At 35.1% G+C, this 15,718-nt stretch overlaps 1 protein-coding gene across 1 annotated transcript in view; it reads left to right on the top strand.

The window, feature by feature from the left end:
• CA8 (carbonic anhydrase 8) overlaps window positions 1-14,362 on the top strand; it is a 96,127-nt gene extending 81,765 nt beyond the window's left edge. Inside the window, exon 9 of the mRNA XM_032296163.1 lies at window positions 10,312-14,362. The gene's annotated coding sequence lies outside the window, so the exon portion shown is untranslated. The remainder of the gene's footprint in view (window positions 1-10,311) is intronic.
• Window positions 14,363-15,718: the final 1,356 nt, after the last annotated feature.

The following is a 15,718-nucleotide window of genomic DNA, read 5'->3' as shown; positions in this document are numbered from 1 at the left end:
GAAAATAGAATCAAAATAGGATTTTTACTGAGATTAGTATTTTTTTCAATTGGAAAAAACAAAGAAAATTGCCTAAAAATCTACCTCAGTCAGATTAAAATAAGAGATTAAGGAATTGAGCCTGTATTAAAAACTAGGTTGTTACTGGGTAGATACAGAGAGTTCATGTTAGACTGTTGCAGAGTAGCAACGATTGTGGAAATTACCCTTTTCTTTCAGTAAAATTTCACCTGACCATCAGCTTTCTGTTTGTAAGCATCTCATTTTTCTTTTTTGTATCTCTAATCTTAGACAATTTGTTCTAGCTGTCTGCCGTTTTTGGATCTCTCCTAGAAATCTACCAACTTAAAGTCTACAATGTTTTTCTCTCTGGCCTCTATTTAAATGCTGTTGATGTTTGAAGACCAGGGTTTAACCTCATGAAGTCTTTTTCCAAAGGAAACTGGCCTTACTAATCTTTCTTTGCTTTCTGAGTTTAGTACCATGTTAGTTTAGTTTTTTAATTATTTTTGTTTTCTAATGTACTTAGCAGTGTTAGTTTCACTTACTTCACCAGACTATAAATGTGTATGTAGTAGAGTCAAATATGTTTGTAACATACTGCATTAAACAGGTTTTCTTCATGCAAGACTTTTGAGAACCTTTAATATGAAGGTTCTCTGTGAATCTCCAAGAGGGTATGGTATAGTATACAGCATTTCACAAATTTATTTAACCAGAGAACAATATGAGGCTGCAGAATATGTTTTGGTAAGTGCTTTGGAATGATTCAAAGCATTCGTTGTGATCTTGGATCTACCTGAAATAGGGAATATGGTAGAGCCTACTGACGGGGGCCAGAGCCCAGAGATGCCCCAGCCTCTCCTCCGTATCTCTATATGAGATATTCTACCTGTAAAGTGTTAACTGAATTGGAATACTATTTTGTTGGTAATAATTTTAGTTTTTTGTAAATAAATATTTTTTCATGAACATAACTGGTTATATTTGCAGCATTCCAAGATTTTTGTTTTCCTTTTGTAAGCAGCCTGTGAAAATTCCTACAACCTTTATGTTGCAGAGAAACTTATGCAGTGTTTTTGCAGATAAGAATGTTCATTTGGATTTTAGTATGGGTACAAACAATGGTTCTCTAAAGGCATCTTTTCTTTAAAGAATGATTATATTTAGTGAATCTTAGCAATAAAATCACTGTAACGAGGAATAAAGGATGGTAAATAAGAATAACAGTGTTATTAATCCTCTAAATTAGTTGTGTATGGAACATTCCTGTACCTCAAATATTTCCATAGGAAATAAGGCTAAAACACACATTTACTTATAATTAGATATAATACAAACCTTCTCTCATTATAATAGTTGCCCAAATCCCAATTCAACTTAATTTCATTGACTTTGATTTCTGGAGTAAAAACATTAAGCTTGAACTAGTGAAAAATGTATAATATGTGCATTCAATTAAGAAGTAATTAGATAGTCAATCACCCTTACAACACCCCAGGGATTAGAGAAGAAGGAAGAAAAATGTGACTCACTGTAGTGTGTAAAACAGTTTTGCTGATTAGTTTAGTGCTAATTGAGATGGAGAAAGTGTCAAAGTATCATCACGCAGGTTTACTTCTGAATAACTTTAAAAGCTAAGTTTAGTGTTTCATAATATTACAAACTTCTATGACTTATCCTTGAGTTTTGATCAAAGCTTATTTATTCATTCTAAGTTACACATATTAGTGAGTGATGAGACAAAAAGAACAAATGCTTTTTTATATTTCAGACATGATGCTGTATTTTGTCTCATTTAATCCTCAAAACAGTTCTGTGAGGCTACTATTTTTATTTTCATTATAGAGATAAATAAACTGAGGCTGAGAGGCATTGAGTGACTTGCTGAAGGTCATAGCCAGTAAAGTGCACAGCAAGAATTCAGACCCACGTGAGCCCCACTCCCAACACTGGGCTGTTCACTACACCACATTTCACAACAGCAAAGTGCAGAACATTGTGTACTTTGTTTATCTTTGCTTTCTTATCTCTTGTAGATAAATTCCAGGGAAGAAAGAACACATACGTTTTCATATTTTGGTAACATATTGCTGACGTACCCTCTATAAGGGTTATGCCGATTTATGCCTGCACTGTTGATTGGGTATTTTATAGGTGGTATTTTTTGCCATTTTTAATCAATCGTTCAGTATACTCTGCACCTCTTTCTCATCTTTTTACTTTTCAGTTTATTGAAATGTGTTCATCTCCTTCTGCCTATTGAAATGGCCATGGCAAAGGTCACCTTTGACTTCTCTATTTGCTTTTTATTTCCTTGTCTCCACAATAGCACATGTTCATAGTAGAATATTCAAACACTATAGAATAAAATGCAGCAAACATCTGTCCAACTCTCCTCTTAGTGATAGCATCGCCAGCACTGGGGGTTGTGGTGGATATGGAGGCCCTGGAGCTCACGGGGGATGGCCAGGTTCCATCCTGACTCCACCAGTAATTAGTTGTGTGATCTTGAATAGGTTAACTGATATCTGTCTCTTGTTTTATCACTTAAAGAAGGCTATAATGGTATTGACCTCATAGGGTGGTTGTGACAGTAACAATGAGATAATGCAGTTAAAGAGCTTAACATTTGTTTTGTGTTCACAATGTAGGTATTCAAAAATGTTACCTTTATCCTTCTGGTTGTCCACTAATGTCTCTTTGTATATGTGTCTCATATGGTTATGTAGATATGTAATGTTCCTTATGAGATTATACTGCACATGCTGTTTTTCAGTCAGGTTGATGATATATCTTTTCACGTCATTGAATAGTTATTTTTAAAATGGTTTACTGCTGGGCACGGTGGCTCACGTCTGTAATCCCAGCACTTTGGGAGGCTGAGGCCGGCAGATCATGAGGTCTAGAGATTGAGACCATCCTGGCCAACATAGTGAAACCCCGTCTCTACTAAAATACAAAAACTATCTGGGTGTGGTGGCATGCGCCTGTAGTCCTGATACTTGGGAGGCTGAGTCAGGAGAATTGCTTGAAGCCGGAAGGCGGAGGTTGTAGTGAGCCGAGATCACACCACTGCACTCTAGCCAGGTGCCTGGTGAAAGAGTGAGACTCTGTCTCAAAAAAAAAAAAAAGGTTTTACATACATTGCTTTTAAGTATATACCAAACTTTGATAAGCTGTTATCAATAATCTGTGGTTAACTTACCTATTTCCTTAAAAAATTCTTAGAAATGACATTACTGGGTCAAAGAGTTTTATTGTAATACATACGCAGATTGCTTTTCCCAAGAGTTGTACGTTTATGTTCCCAGTAGCTATGTGTCAGACTCTACCTTTCACCTTCACCAGTGTTGAATATTTTAAATTTTTCATCCTTGCCAATCTCATTAAAAACGGTTCCTTCCATTATTTCACATTCTTTGAATACTTGGTTTTATTCCTGATTTCCCTATTCAGTTCCATTAATCTGTCTATTTATGTGCATCAAACACAATATAGGTGGCATTAGTGTTTATTTCAGTGTTTGGTGAGAAGACACTTATTCTGCAGGATTTTTCTGGCTGTTTTTACATGTTAATTTTTCCAGATAAACCATAAAATCTTTTTATCAGAAGAATGGAAATAAAGAGCAAAATAAAGAGAGGTTGAGAAAAAGAAAATGAAAGACAAAAATCAAAGAGGAAAAGGAATCCTATTAGGATTTTTAATCTGCATTATATTTATAGAGTGATTAAGGAGAATTAATACCTTGCAATATTGAGTCTCTGTATTAAGGAAAAATGCGTATGTCTATGCTTATTAAAGTTTTTTACGTCTGTCATACATATAATTCTCTCTTCTCACAGTATTTGCTCCAAGTTGCATATTTGGGCTTTGGAGTCAACTGGAGTATGGCTTGATGAGAACACAGCACCTTTGTTTTCTGCTCCCTAATGTGGGCAAACTATCGATTCTCTTTCAGCCCTGGTTTCCTCATCCATGAAGTGGATATGCTGAGTTATAACCCCCAAGGGATGCTGTAAGGATTTCATGAGCTATGGCAAAATGTGCATCACAGTGCTTTGTAGAGGATTAGCATTAAGTGTGAGCAATTGCTGTTATTATCATTATAGATTTTGACTAGTTATAGATTTTTCCATTGGTCAGTTTTTTTAATTGATAAAATAATGGCTTGCTTATTAACCTTTAGATAGTTTTCAATAAGATTTCCACTGATTATTTCGAGTTTTCTCGATAGACATTGATAACATCCATCAATAATGACAGTTTTATCTTCTTTCTGATTTTAATTCTTATTTCATTACATTATCTAGTACTCCAGAATAGTGTTAAATAATTAACAGCCATATCTGGCACCCTTTTACAAATGTCTGATATGCGTGGATTTCTATTTCCAAATCCAGTGGCGTGTTTCTCTTTTCTCTTTTGGATCTCAAAAGTGTTTGACACTCCCGACCTCTTCCTCTTTCTCCTTTCTCTATTTTCTTCTCATGACCTAATGCTGTCATGAGTGAGAATGTTGAAAAAGAAGGTGTCTATATGCCCTTGCTTGTAATGGAAGGGCATTTATTTTTAACCTTCTGTTTGGTGTATGGCAGTATTCTAGGGGCTAAGTGAAAATATAACCAGAGGTCAGCTCTCCCCTGAAACAGCTCACAGCCTGGTGTCAGGGGTAAATCAGGCACACAGCTAACTCCAGGTCAGAGCAGCATGTGCAAACTGCCTGAGGAAGTGTTCCACTTATTTACAGGAGAAAGAGTCCCCTTTGAGGAAGAGAGTTCTTGTTTCTAGCATATTGCTCTTTCTTAAAAGACCCTATTTCGGAGATTTTACACTGAATTATTGTACTTAACAAGGGATAAAGATTGATAACTCACTTTGGTGAGTTGCCAATGAGCGGAGCCAAAATCACTGGAACTTATATCAGCACTGTGACCTGCAGGGGCCTCAGAGGAGTAAGATGTGTGTGTACACGTGCTTTTTTATTCTTGGTAGCTTTTCAGGAAATTCTCCAGTAGTGATTTAGTTTGCACTTATTCCCTTGGGCCTCTTCATAAAAGATAATTCAAGGTCCAGAAAAAGTCATGTGAAAGATAGCATCTGCTATAATTATATTGAAATAGCTATTTAGAAAACTCCTTAGGACATGGCCATACTTTGAGGTCATCATTATGAAAAATGATCATTGTATAATAGAAAATTTCTCTTTATGAGTAAGCTACCTTATTATTTAAATGTAAATAAATGAGTATTTAGAGAAAATTCCAGTGGGAGAAGGTCAGCCTTACCTTTATATATTCAAAGTGTTGTTTCTTTAGATTGTTTTACCAAATAAATTTATATTCTGATTACTAAGTAATATAGTTATTGTAGGAACTTTAGAAAATACACAAAGACATAAAAATGAACTTCTGTTTCAAATAATGACCATCAATTTTAGATAGGCAATTAATTTTTTTTCTACCACAGACTGCATTAAAATAACAGGAAAGAGATTCTTTTTAAGTGCATTGACTCACAAGGATACAGAAAGCAAGAGAGGAGACAACAGCCACAATATTTTGGAAGCTGGAAGCAGATGGTCTTGTAACAGATTTAGCAGATGTGAGGAACAAACCCATTTACATGAAAGAATCTCCCAAATTCCCAGGAATCGCCGGCAACAGATATCATCTGGAAGGTGGAGTAAAAGGAAGCTGAAGTCATCTGTGTTGGTTGAAAGCTGTTTGAGAAGCACTTATCTCTGAGTCCTCTCCAAAGCCTTGGTGGACTGGAGATACTTGTCTTCTGGAGATGATGAAGAGAGAGACTCTTTACTAGGGGAAATAGACACAATTGAGTGAGTAAATAACATCCTCAGACCTCATGTCATCTTCCCATATACTGGCAGAAAGGCCCCTATTCTCCAGACGAAGCTGGAAGTGTCTTCTGGGAAGAGTCTCACAAGCACAGGTGACTTCTCTGCAGAAGTGGACCAGTGGGCTCGTCCAGTGGTGAGGGTATGATAAAGAGGCCTCCACTGTGCCTTCAGCCTCCACTCTGGTTTTGTTGTAGTGGCTGTTTGCCAGTCCTAGATATGAACAATTAAAGATATTTGAAGAAGAACTATAGATGAAAGAACCCCAAAAGAGATAATAAGGTGAGCTAAAAGATATAAATACTTTGTAAAAGAGAAAAACTGTTAAAAGGTTGTCATTCATGTATTTGGAGAGGTAAGGAAAGAAATTGCATCCACAAAAAAGCAGGGTGCTATTAAGAAAAGGAATATTTACAAAATGAAGAGCTTTTGTAAACTGAAAACATGATAGCAGAAATGAGAACTTCTACAGAAGAATCAGAAGGCAGAATTGAAGAAACTTCTCAGAAATTAGAGCAAAAGGGAAATTGATGAAAAAATACAATAATGTAAGCAGATTAGAGAACCATTCTAAGATGTCCATCATCCACATGATAAGCTAGAGAGAGAACAGAGAAAGTGGAGGAGAGGAATTAGGCAACAAAATTACCCAAAGCATTTCCCTAGAACTCACGAGCATAAGCTACAAATTGAAGGAACCCACTGAATTCCCAGCACGGTAGATCAAAACACACACCAAGACACCATCATTGTGAAATTTCAGAACATGGAGGGAGAAATTCCAGAATGGCAAAATCCAAAGCAACAAACAGGTCAAAATCAAGGAATCTGGAATTCTAATATCAGACTTCACAAAAGCAACACTGGAAACTAAAGCAGTGAGCATGATCTTCAAAATTCTGAGGGAAAATTATAACCCACCAAAATCCTCACCTCATCAAATGTTTTACTCAATGTGTGGGTACAGTAGTCATTTTTAGATAGCAAAACCATCAAAAATGTATTTCCCAGAAGCTACTTGATATGCCACACCAAAATGGAGTAAGCCAAGGAAAAAAGATGTGGGATCCAGGAAACAGGAGAGCCAGCAAAATAGAAAAACCAGGGAAATGAATGAATGGCCAGAATGGCAGTGGAATGAGTTCATAGGCAAACCAGGCAGTCAGTCCAGATGTGAGCAGGTGAGAAGGTTCTAGATGAGCTTTCTTCAGGAATGGTGGAGTTGATACAATTTATATCTTCCCTTCTTGCCTTCTTGAGAGGAGAGTTAGGCAATGGGTAGGTATTTGTGCATTGAATTGGTTATGAGTACACAGGACACTTAGGTGGAAAAACCCAAGGTATTTATCATTCCAGAGAAAACAAAATGTTGTGCAGGAAAGAAAAATTAACACATGTAGTTCTCCTCTGAATACTTTTACATCATTACGGTCATAGAAGCTGCATATTGATCCAACCAAATTTACTGTATAGCCATATATGGAGGATGGGGTGATGGGAAGATGGAAAGGGTTCATATGGGGTGGTGTGTGTGTGTTTGTGTGTGTATGTGTGTGTGTGTGCGTGCGTGTGTGTGCATGATGTTGACAGGAGGAAAGAGGGTCAAATCTTCATTCTCCACAGGAAAAAATTGATACATCATACTGAAGCAGAAAATTGAAAGGTAGTAATACAATCATGCCATTTAGCTCTTCAGTGTTAAAATCATCAGCTAAAAAATTTAAGGAGAAGAAAATTAGTGACAAGCGACAGATAGTTTCATAACATTTAAAAACTTTAAATCTTTATATGCCTGCATAATTTTGATACAAATAGAATTAGCAATTGCTACTGTCATTTTGCACTTTTTTATGCATGCACACACATTTTCTGAGCGCTTTGGGTCAGGTGATGGCTGGAGCTTAGGAATACAGAACAAATGAGACCAAGCATGACTTTATCCTATGAAAACTTTCTCTAAAACACTGAAAAGTAAACTTCTGGCACATTCTATGAAAATAATGGGCCATACTTCACATTTATGTTGCGGCATAGTATTGTAGTTTAATTTTCAGCTAGTGAGATGTTTTTAAAATCACCCAAAATTATTACTCCTAGTACTATGCTCAGCACATGTTATCTGCCATCATTACAGTCCCACACGTTCCCTAAGAAGTAGGTATTATCTGAGTCTCAGAAGGGGCAAGTAAGCTGCCTAAAATCTTACAGCAATTGGGTAGAAGAGGTGGGATTTGGACTAGGGTATCACCCTCATTCCAAATCCAAACTCCAGGTTGTGATTGATTGAAACTTTTTTTTTCAGTTAATCTAGTATTTGCAGTAAACAAGATCAAGTGTACATTTTTGAGACTGGGAAAGCTAATTTAAAGATTATCTTCAGAGAGCCTTGGCACAGGGAGGTGTCATTTCTTTGAAAATTATATAAGGAAGAAAATCTCAATAGCACAGGGTGTTGAGTTTCCTCTGTGAGGGAGATTTTAGCTGAGTGAGTGTGCAAATTCACCAGGAGATTCTTCTACACATAGGTAAATTACAGTTCATTCAGCATTTACCAAGAACCCCCTGAATCATGCCCTGAGAGTTTCAAAAATGAATAGGACACCAACATGTATGTGCATCTGTTGCACTGTGGATGTATGCTAAATATTGAAAGTGTTCTGCTTTGACTTGAGAGCTGACCTCATATGATTAGAATGACTGTGTATTTGCCACCCATCTTTCATTTGATGTTTTGGACCATGGCAGCTTGATATTTAGAAGGTTGGCTGTGTTCTTATAATGAAATTTCAAACTTCTAGACCAGCCTCTCCCGAATGAGTTCTGCAGTGCACTGGTCCTCCAAAATGCATGTTAAATCAGGAGGTGACTGTTCACATATATCTGGAGAATTCTGGATGTAATATTCTCCTTTTGGAGATTTGCAGTGGACATCAGCATATGAGAGCCTCTGAGATGGTTTTGAATTAAGGAACCATAGTTTAACAGAGTTGATACAATAGTTTTTTAACATGGATTCATTTTTTCAAACAGCTTGTAGTGTTTTATGGAACAGTTTGGGAAACACTGGACCCCAGGTTGTTTCCTTTTGCAGAAAATCCATGCATTGTCACCTGTAGGCCCCATTAAATCTGAATTGCTGTGATTTTCTAGTTTGATCATCAGTTTCATGTCACTTTCTTGAAAAGTGCTGAAAGAGTAAATTTTTAACTATGTGAGGTAATATACATGTTAATTGGCTTGATTTAGCCATTGCACAATGTGTATATATTTTAAAACATTTTGTTGACATGATAAATATCTACAATTTTATCTATCAATTTAAAAAAATGAAAAAATTTAAAAATACTTTATTGTGACTATCATATTGGAAATGTAGTTTGGTCCTGGTAGAGTGGGAGCAAATATATGTATATATATAGTTTGGAAATGTATAACCCAGCATTATAAATATTTTCTAATAAATTGTTCCAGATATTTTATATATGTATCTATGTTTATATGTATGCATATGTAGACATGTATGTGTATATCTATGTGTGTGCAGGTAAATCTATAGATACATATATACTATATATGAATAATTCTGAAATATTCCATTGTAATATAATTTATTAAGGAAAGGAGGCCATTTATTTTGTTGTTGTATTTTTTTCTATTTTCCAAAGGACATTGCCCAGAAGGAGGCCATTTAGTTTGTTGCCAATTTCTTTTTGCAGTGAATATCCTTATAGTAGGCTCTTTGTATGATTGGATAATTATATGTTTATTGTAAGTCCTTAGAAGAATAATTCCAGGTCAAAAAGCATATGCATTCTAAATTTTAATAGATATTTATTAGCTACCTTAGGCAACTAATGAGACAGCCAGTTTCTCACTGCCATTGCTGGAAATGCTAGTTCAACGTCAAAAAGTTCAGTATCATTGAACTAAAATCTTAGCTGATGTTGTTTTCCTATATGAGAAGCACATTATTTGTTATCTCAAAAAAGTACTATTGTCATATATATGTTCTGCATTATTTATCTATTTAATAGAATTGTAAGTCATTTGGGAATTAGGAGTAAGGGGTCAGTGTGCTCTTAAGTCACCATCCATCTGTGATTATTATACTTGAAATGATGACTGGAACTTAAAGCTTTGTTTTTATTTATTATTTGACATGATGTACCAATTTTTTGTTTGCAAAATAGGTCAAGCATTACTTATTTTAGCTGATAGTATTTATTTATGTGAAATTTTGCATTAATAGCTTCTGCCACAGAAATAAAATTATGGTAGACTTTGTGGAAAAATTGCAGAAATAACTAACTTGAGCATGAAGATATTTTTGAAATTTCCATGTTTTCTTATGAAATTTTTAGTTTTTACTATCTTTTATACTGTAAGAAGACTTTTCAGTCTGCTGTGGAAGAATATCAGTAACGTAACTGATTCATTCTTTTTGCCTAAAGGGGGAAGATAATGGTCCTATGGTGCCTGTGGATGAGAAAAGGAAACTTTTAAGCTGCAGCTTCAGTTTATCCTCAAAGCCTGCATTGTTTGTCTTCATCTAATCCAGCCTTGATGAACATCTATGATGGTTGACTATACACTTGCTGAAATGAAGTATTAGAAATGGCTGTATTTTCCAAAGAAACCCTATATTATATATCCACATTACTGCTGCTAGGATTCATATTTGCACATGCTGTTTATTGCTTATGTGTAGAAGGAATGAAACTAGTTTCCAGAGTTGTTATTAATATAAATATATATCATGTGTTAACATTGAGAAAGGAAAACACATTCCCAATGTTAGTAGTTCTTCATTTCCTGTTTCCAACAGAAAAATCACTCTTTAGAGACTAGTGTAATTCTTGATAATAAAAGAAGAGTTTTGATTAAGAACAGCATTGAGCTTCAAAATGCAAAGTGAATGATGAGAAAAATTATGTCTCATTTATTTTTTTCAGCACCCGTACCACAATTATTGTTAGGCTGGATTGCCATGGAAAACATTTTTGGCATTAATGCAGCAACAACATACTTTATTACTACATAGTTAAAGGATTTAACTGATTGTATGGTTCAAGTTATATTTATTTGACATATTCAAAGCTGTGGTTTCTAGGAATTTGAAAGATATGAGAAATAGGATAAAAAGAAGATCAGCACCATGTAGCAGGAATAGCTTTGCTGTCCATGAATAGAAATTTAGTGGTATCCTATATTACTTTAGTGTTGTACACTTTGTAAGACTTAAAGATATTTTATTCTGTTGATTCCTCTTCTTTGGTATGTTAAGACATTTCTTTCAAAAATGACCAACAAAATCCTTATTTTCGGTGCCACTAGCAAATGTAAGCAGCTACTTAGTTGCAGTTAGATGTGACAGAATGAAATAATTTATGTAAAGCAGTAGAGTGCCTGGCACAAAGCAATAATAAATGTTATTGTTGTTATCATTGTAAAATGAATGACTTCAATGATATAGTCCCTGTTTGGAGGGATTTTGTGATGCAGAATAAGTTATAGAAATAGAAGACAGGTGGAATAAGTATATGTTCAAGAGTTTTTAGATGTGTTGAGTAGAGGTGGTAATAATGGAAGCATTAAATACAGATGAAAATCACACCAGATATCCCTGAAATGGTAGCAAAGAAGGTTCATTGTCTAGTCTTGGGCAGTGAGAGAAAGGACTAGGGCTAGGCAGTGTGAGGAAAAGTGAGGGCTTGCTAAAGTTTGAGATCTATTGGCAGCCCTGGATCACATGGGGGCAGCACCAGGGAATGCCTCTGAAAGTGGAGAGAGGTCCTGGATACTTCCCTTGTGTATAATAGTTTCTAGTGTCCAACAGTGAGGAAATGGCAAAGCGTGGTTACAAAACTGTGACAAAAATATTTACATCTAGCAATGTTACCATTCATATGCCAAACATTGGCTGCACAGGAGTAGCCTTATTTTTAATTAACATCAAAAGACTAGATCTGAAGCCTTCCATGAAGGAGAGGCTATTCATACGGCATTCCTGGAACAAAACACTGCACAGGTCCCCAGCCTCTCCACTCCTGAGTGGGCTGGTGCTGAACAGTCAGGGATTGTTCTTGGACTAACCTTCTGATGCTTCTTGCAGTCTCCTTTCATCTTTCCCTGAAATATACACATAAACAAATATAATAACAAATAGTAATTAAATGACTTTCAGGATAACATCTAGTTGTTCAAATTTCACCCTTCACAGGTTTGTGTGTGTGGGTGTGAGAGTTTGTGTGTGTGTCTTTATGTTTGCATATTGAAGCAATTTGAATTTATTTACTGTATATTTTCTGAGTAAAAAAACTGAAATTACCTACTTGGTTCAGATCATGGTATTCATTGGTGAGACTGTGTGGAGGCTTAATATTCTATATATGGAAAATCCTTTCATTCCACAGCTAGTTACCTCAGATTCAGAATATGAATACTGTTTGTAGTATGCTTTTGTAGGAATGAATTTGAAAGGTAGTTTTGTCAGTAAACAAAAGTTCAACTAATCTCAAATCTGTTTTGATGGTGTGATAAGAAAGAAAAGTAAAACCTATGTGATGGACCCTGTAATTGGGGAAGGAGTCTCCCAAAAGGAAAAGCAGGGAATAATTAACAAATTTCATTGATCTTAAAATTTAATTTAGAGTGAAATGCTTTTTCATGTACTTTATACACATGTAAGTGCCTCTGATTCACGGTAACGAATATAGTACCTATGGTGTGTGAAGCAATACTGTTGTCAGAATGTTTGCCAATTAACATAATTCAAGTCTACTCTTTTTTTTTGGTTGGCCAGTTTAGCAAAGGGTTGTCAATTTTATTGACCTTTTCAAGGAACCAAAGTGGAATTTTGGGTTTTCTCTATTGTGTTTCTAATCTCTATGTCATTAATATCTTCTCTAATCTTATTATTTTGTAACTTCTGCTTGCTTTGTATTTAGTTTGTGTCCTTTCCAGTATCACAAGGTGGAAGGTTAGGTTATTGATCTGAATTTGGTTTTGAATAAAGGCATTAACTATTATAAATTTTCCTCTGAGCATTGCTTTAGCTGCATCTAATAAGTTTTGGTATGCCATGTTTTTGTTTTCATTCATTTCAAAGTATTCGAAAATACTTTGCCTTGTAATTACTTTTTGATGCAATGGTTATTTAGGAGTATATTGTTTAATTTCCACATATTTATGAATTCCCAAGTTTGTTACTGATTTGTAATTTTTTCTGTTGTGGTCAGAAAACACACTTTATATGATCTCAGTCTTAAATTTATTGAGGCTTGCTTTCTGGCTTAGCATGTGGTTTATCCTGCAGTATATTTCATGTGTACTTAAAAATATGTATTGTACTGTTGTTGGATTATGTGTGTTGTAGATGGCTGTTAGGTCTATAGTGCTGACAAATAGTGTTCAAGTCTTCCCTTTCCTTGTTGATCTGCCTGTTTCTGTGTATTATGAAAGTAGTGTATTGAATTCTCTGAATATTGTTGAATGATGTCTTCAATTCTGTCAGTTTTTTTCTACATTAACTTTGGGACTTTTGTCCTCCCATATCTCTGGTAACATTTTTAATTTTAATCTATTATGCTTTGTCAGAGATTAGTTTAGCTACTCCAGCTTCTTATAGTTGCTGTTTGTATGATGTATCTTTTTCCATCTTTTCATTTTCAACTTATTTATATTATTGAATCTAAAATGTATCTTCTGTAGACAGCTTATAGTTGGATCTTTTTGTTTTTTTGAAATCCAGCCTGACAGTCTCTCTGCCTGTTAATTGGGTGATTTAACCCATTTGCATTTAATGCTATTGTTGATGTAGTTGGATTTGTCTGCCATTTTACTTTTTGTTTCCTACGTGTCTTGTGTCTTTTTGTTGTTGTTCCTCTATTCCTCCTCTATTGCTTTCTTTTGAATTAAATGAATATGTTCTAGTATATTTCAATTGCTTTAATTATTTTTTTCACTTTTTTGAGTTTATTTTCTTAGTGGTTGCTAAAGTGCATATCATATACTTGTTAATTTATCAGAATATTTCAGATTTATAATAACTTTATTATATTGAGTTATGTAGTTACTAGTAAATAGCTCTGAACTCTCTTCTCCCTTTTTGTGCTATTGTTAAACATTTTATATACATGCTATAAGCCCAACAATACATTGTTATAATTTTTACTTTATATAATTGTATGTATATTAAAGAAGCAAGTGAAGAAAGGAGAACAAATTATAGAGTTTATTCTAGTAAGCTTTTAATTTACCATTTCTGGTTCTGTTCATTTTGTCCTATAAATTTGAGTTACTGTCTGGTGTCATTTCTTACTCCAGTACTTTTTTGTTCTTCTTCATCTCCTTTGTGTTGTCATTTCAAATATGTCACATTTGTATATATTTTGGGTCTATAGTGCAATTACATGATGTTTTATACAATTGCTCTTTAAATAAGTTGAGAGAAGGAGGAAATGTGTATTTATACTGTCTTTTATAATTACACAATTACATTTACTGGTGCCCTTTGTTTTTTTTTTTGGAATGGATTCAAATTAGTAGCTGGGGTCACTTGGCTCCAGTCAGAGGATACTTTTTAGTATATTTTTATATAAGGCAAATCTGATATGAACAAATCTTTAGTTTTTGTTTATATGGACTATCTTTATTTCACCTATATTTGAGATAATTTTGCTAAATATAAAACTCCTGGTTAAAAGTTCCTGTTTTTGTTTTTCCAGCATTTGGGCTATGACATTCAGGCTTAATGAAGTTTCCTATTCTAAGACAAATCCTTTTTCTGTTTCTGCTTTCAAAACAAATTTTTCCACCCAGAATTTGTATTATGATGTATCTGTGTGTTTGTGTTTATTCTGCTTGGAATTTGTTGAGTTCCTTGAGTATGTAGATGAATTTTTTTGTTTTTAGAAAAAACTAAATTTCAGATGTTTGAGGCATTATTTCCTTGAATATTCATTTCCACTTCTTTCTCTCTCTCCTTGTCTTCTGGTACTCCCATTATGCATATATTAATGCACTTAACAGAGTCTCATATTTCTCAGATATTCTGCTCATTTTTGCCCCATCTTACACCACCCCTCTGGGGCTTTTGTTGTTGTTTGATTGTTTATTTGTTCAGTGACCTGGCTGTACTATTTTAATTGAGTCTGTTACTCTTGCAGTGTGAACCCTATAATGTGGCTCCTCAAGAGAGCACTGCCTTGGGCATGTGCAGTCACTCTGGGATGACAGTGATCAGGGCTCTGTCTGTCTCTTTCCTTGATTTCTCTGCCTCTTTGCTTCCGCTGATATTACACCTACCTGTTAGGTTTCACCAGTTGTTAGCTAATTATTGTTTTTGTTAATGCCTTGGGACATGAATCACCGCACAACTGATTCAGTAATACTTTCGCTTTTCTGCAGTATTAGTTTTGAGACTAATCTTTAAGGCTTATTCTGACCCTAGGGGGATTCTTTTAAGGTGTAACTTTCCTTGATTATCTCTGATAAACTACCTGGCCTGCAGTTTAACTTGTTGCTCTTACAGCTGATAGCCTCTTCTTAGTTACTTGCCTCCGAAATCCTCACTGTTTTCCAGAGCACCCATGGACTTAAACGTTCCATACTCTATTACTAATAAAGTCAGCTCTTTTGGATAGAGCTTTGGTGCTCTTTTTTATTGTCTGCCTCTTATCCTTGGCAGAATCTTTGAGCCACCCCTTGAGAGATGTGGTTGGAATAGTGGCTTGCTTCTCATGGAGTGACATTACTCTCTGCAAATAGGGCTCTGAGTATCTACCACCTTGGATCTTAATAGTTTGCCTCTCCCAGTATGGATCCTCCACCGTATGGGTTAGTCAGGGTCAGGGTGAT

Source organism: Sapajus apella, unplaced genomic scaffold (assembly GCF_009761245.1).
Source record: "Sapajus apella isolate SASKATOON/1434 unplaced genomic scaffold, GSC_monkey_1.0 scaffold35, whole genome shotgun sequence".
Classification (NCBI taxonomy): domain Eukaryota; kingdom Metazoa; phylum Chordata; class Mammalia; order Primates; family Cebidae; genus Sapajus; species Sapajus apella.
Note: the sequence above shows the minus strand (reverse complement) of the source record. Positions and strands in the feature narration are given on the sequence as shown.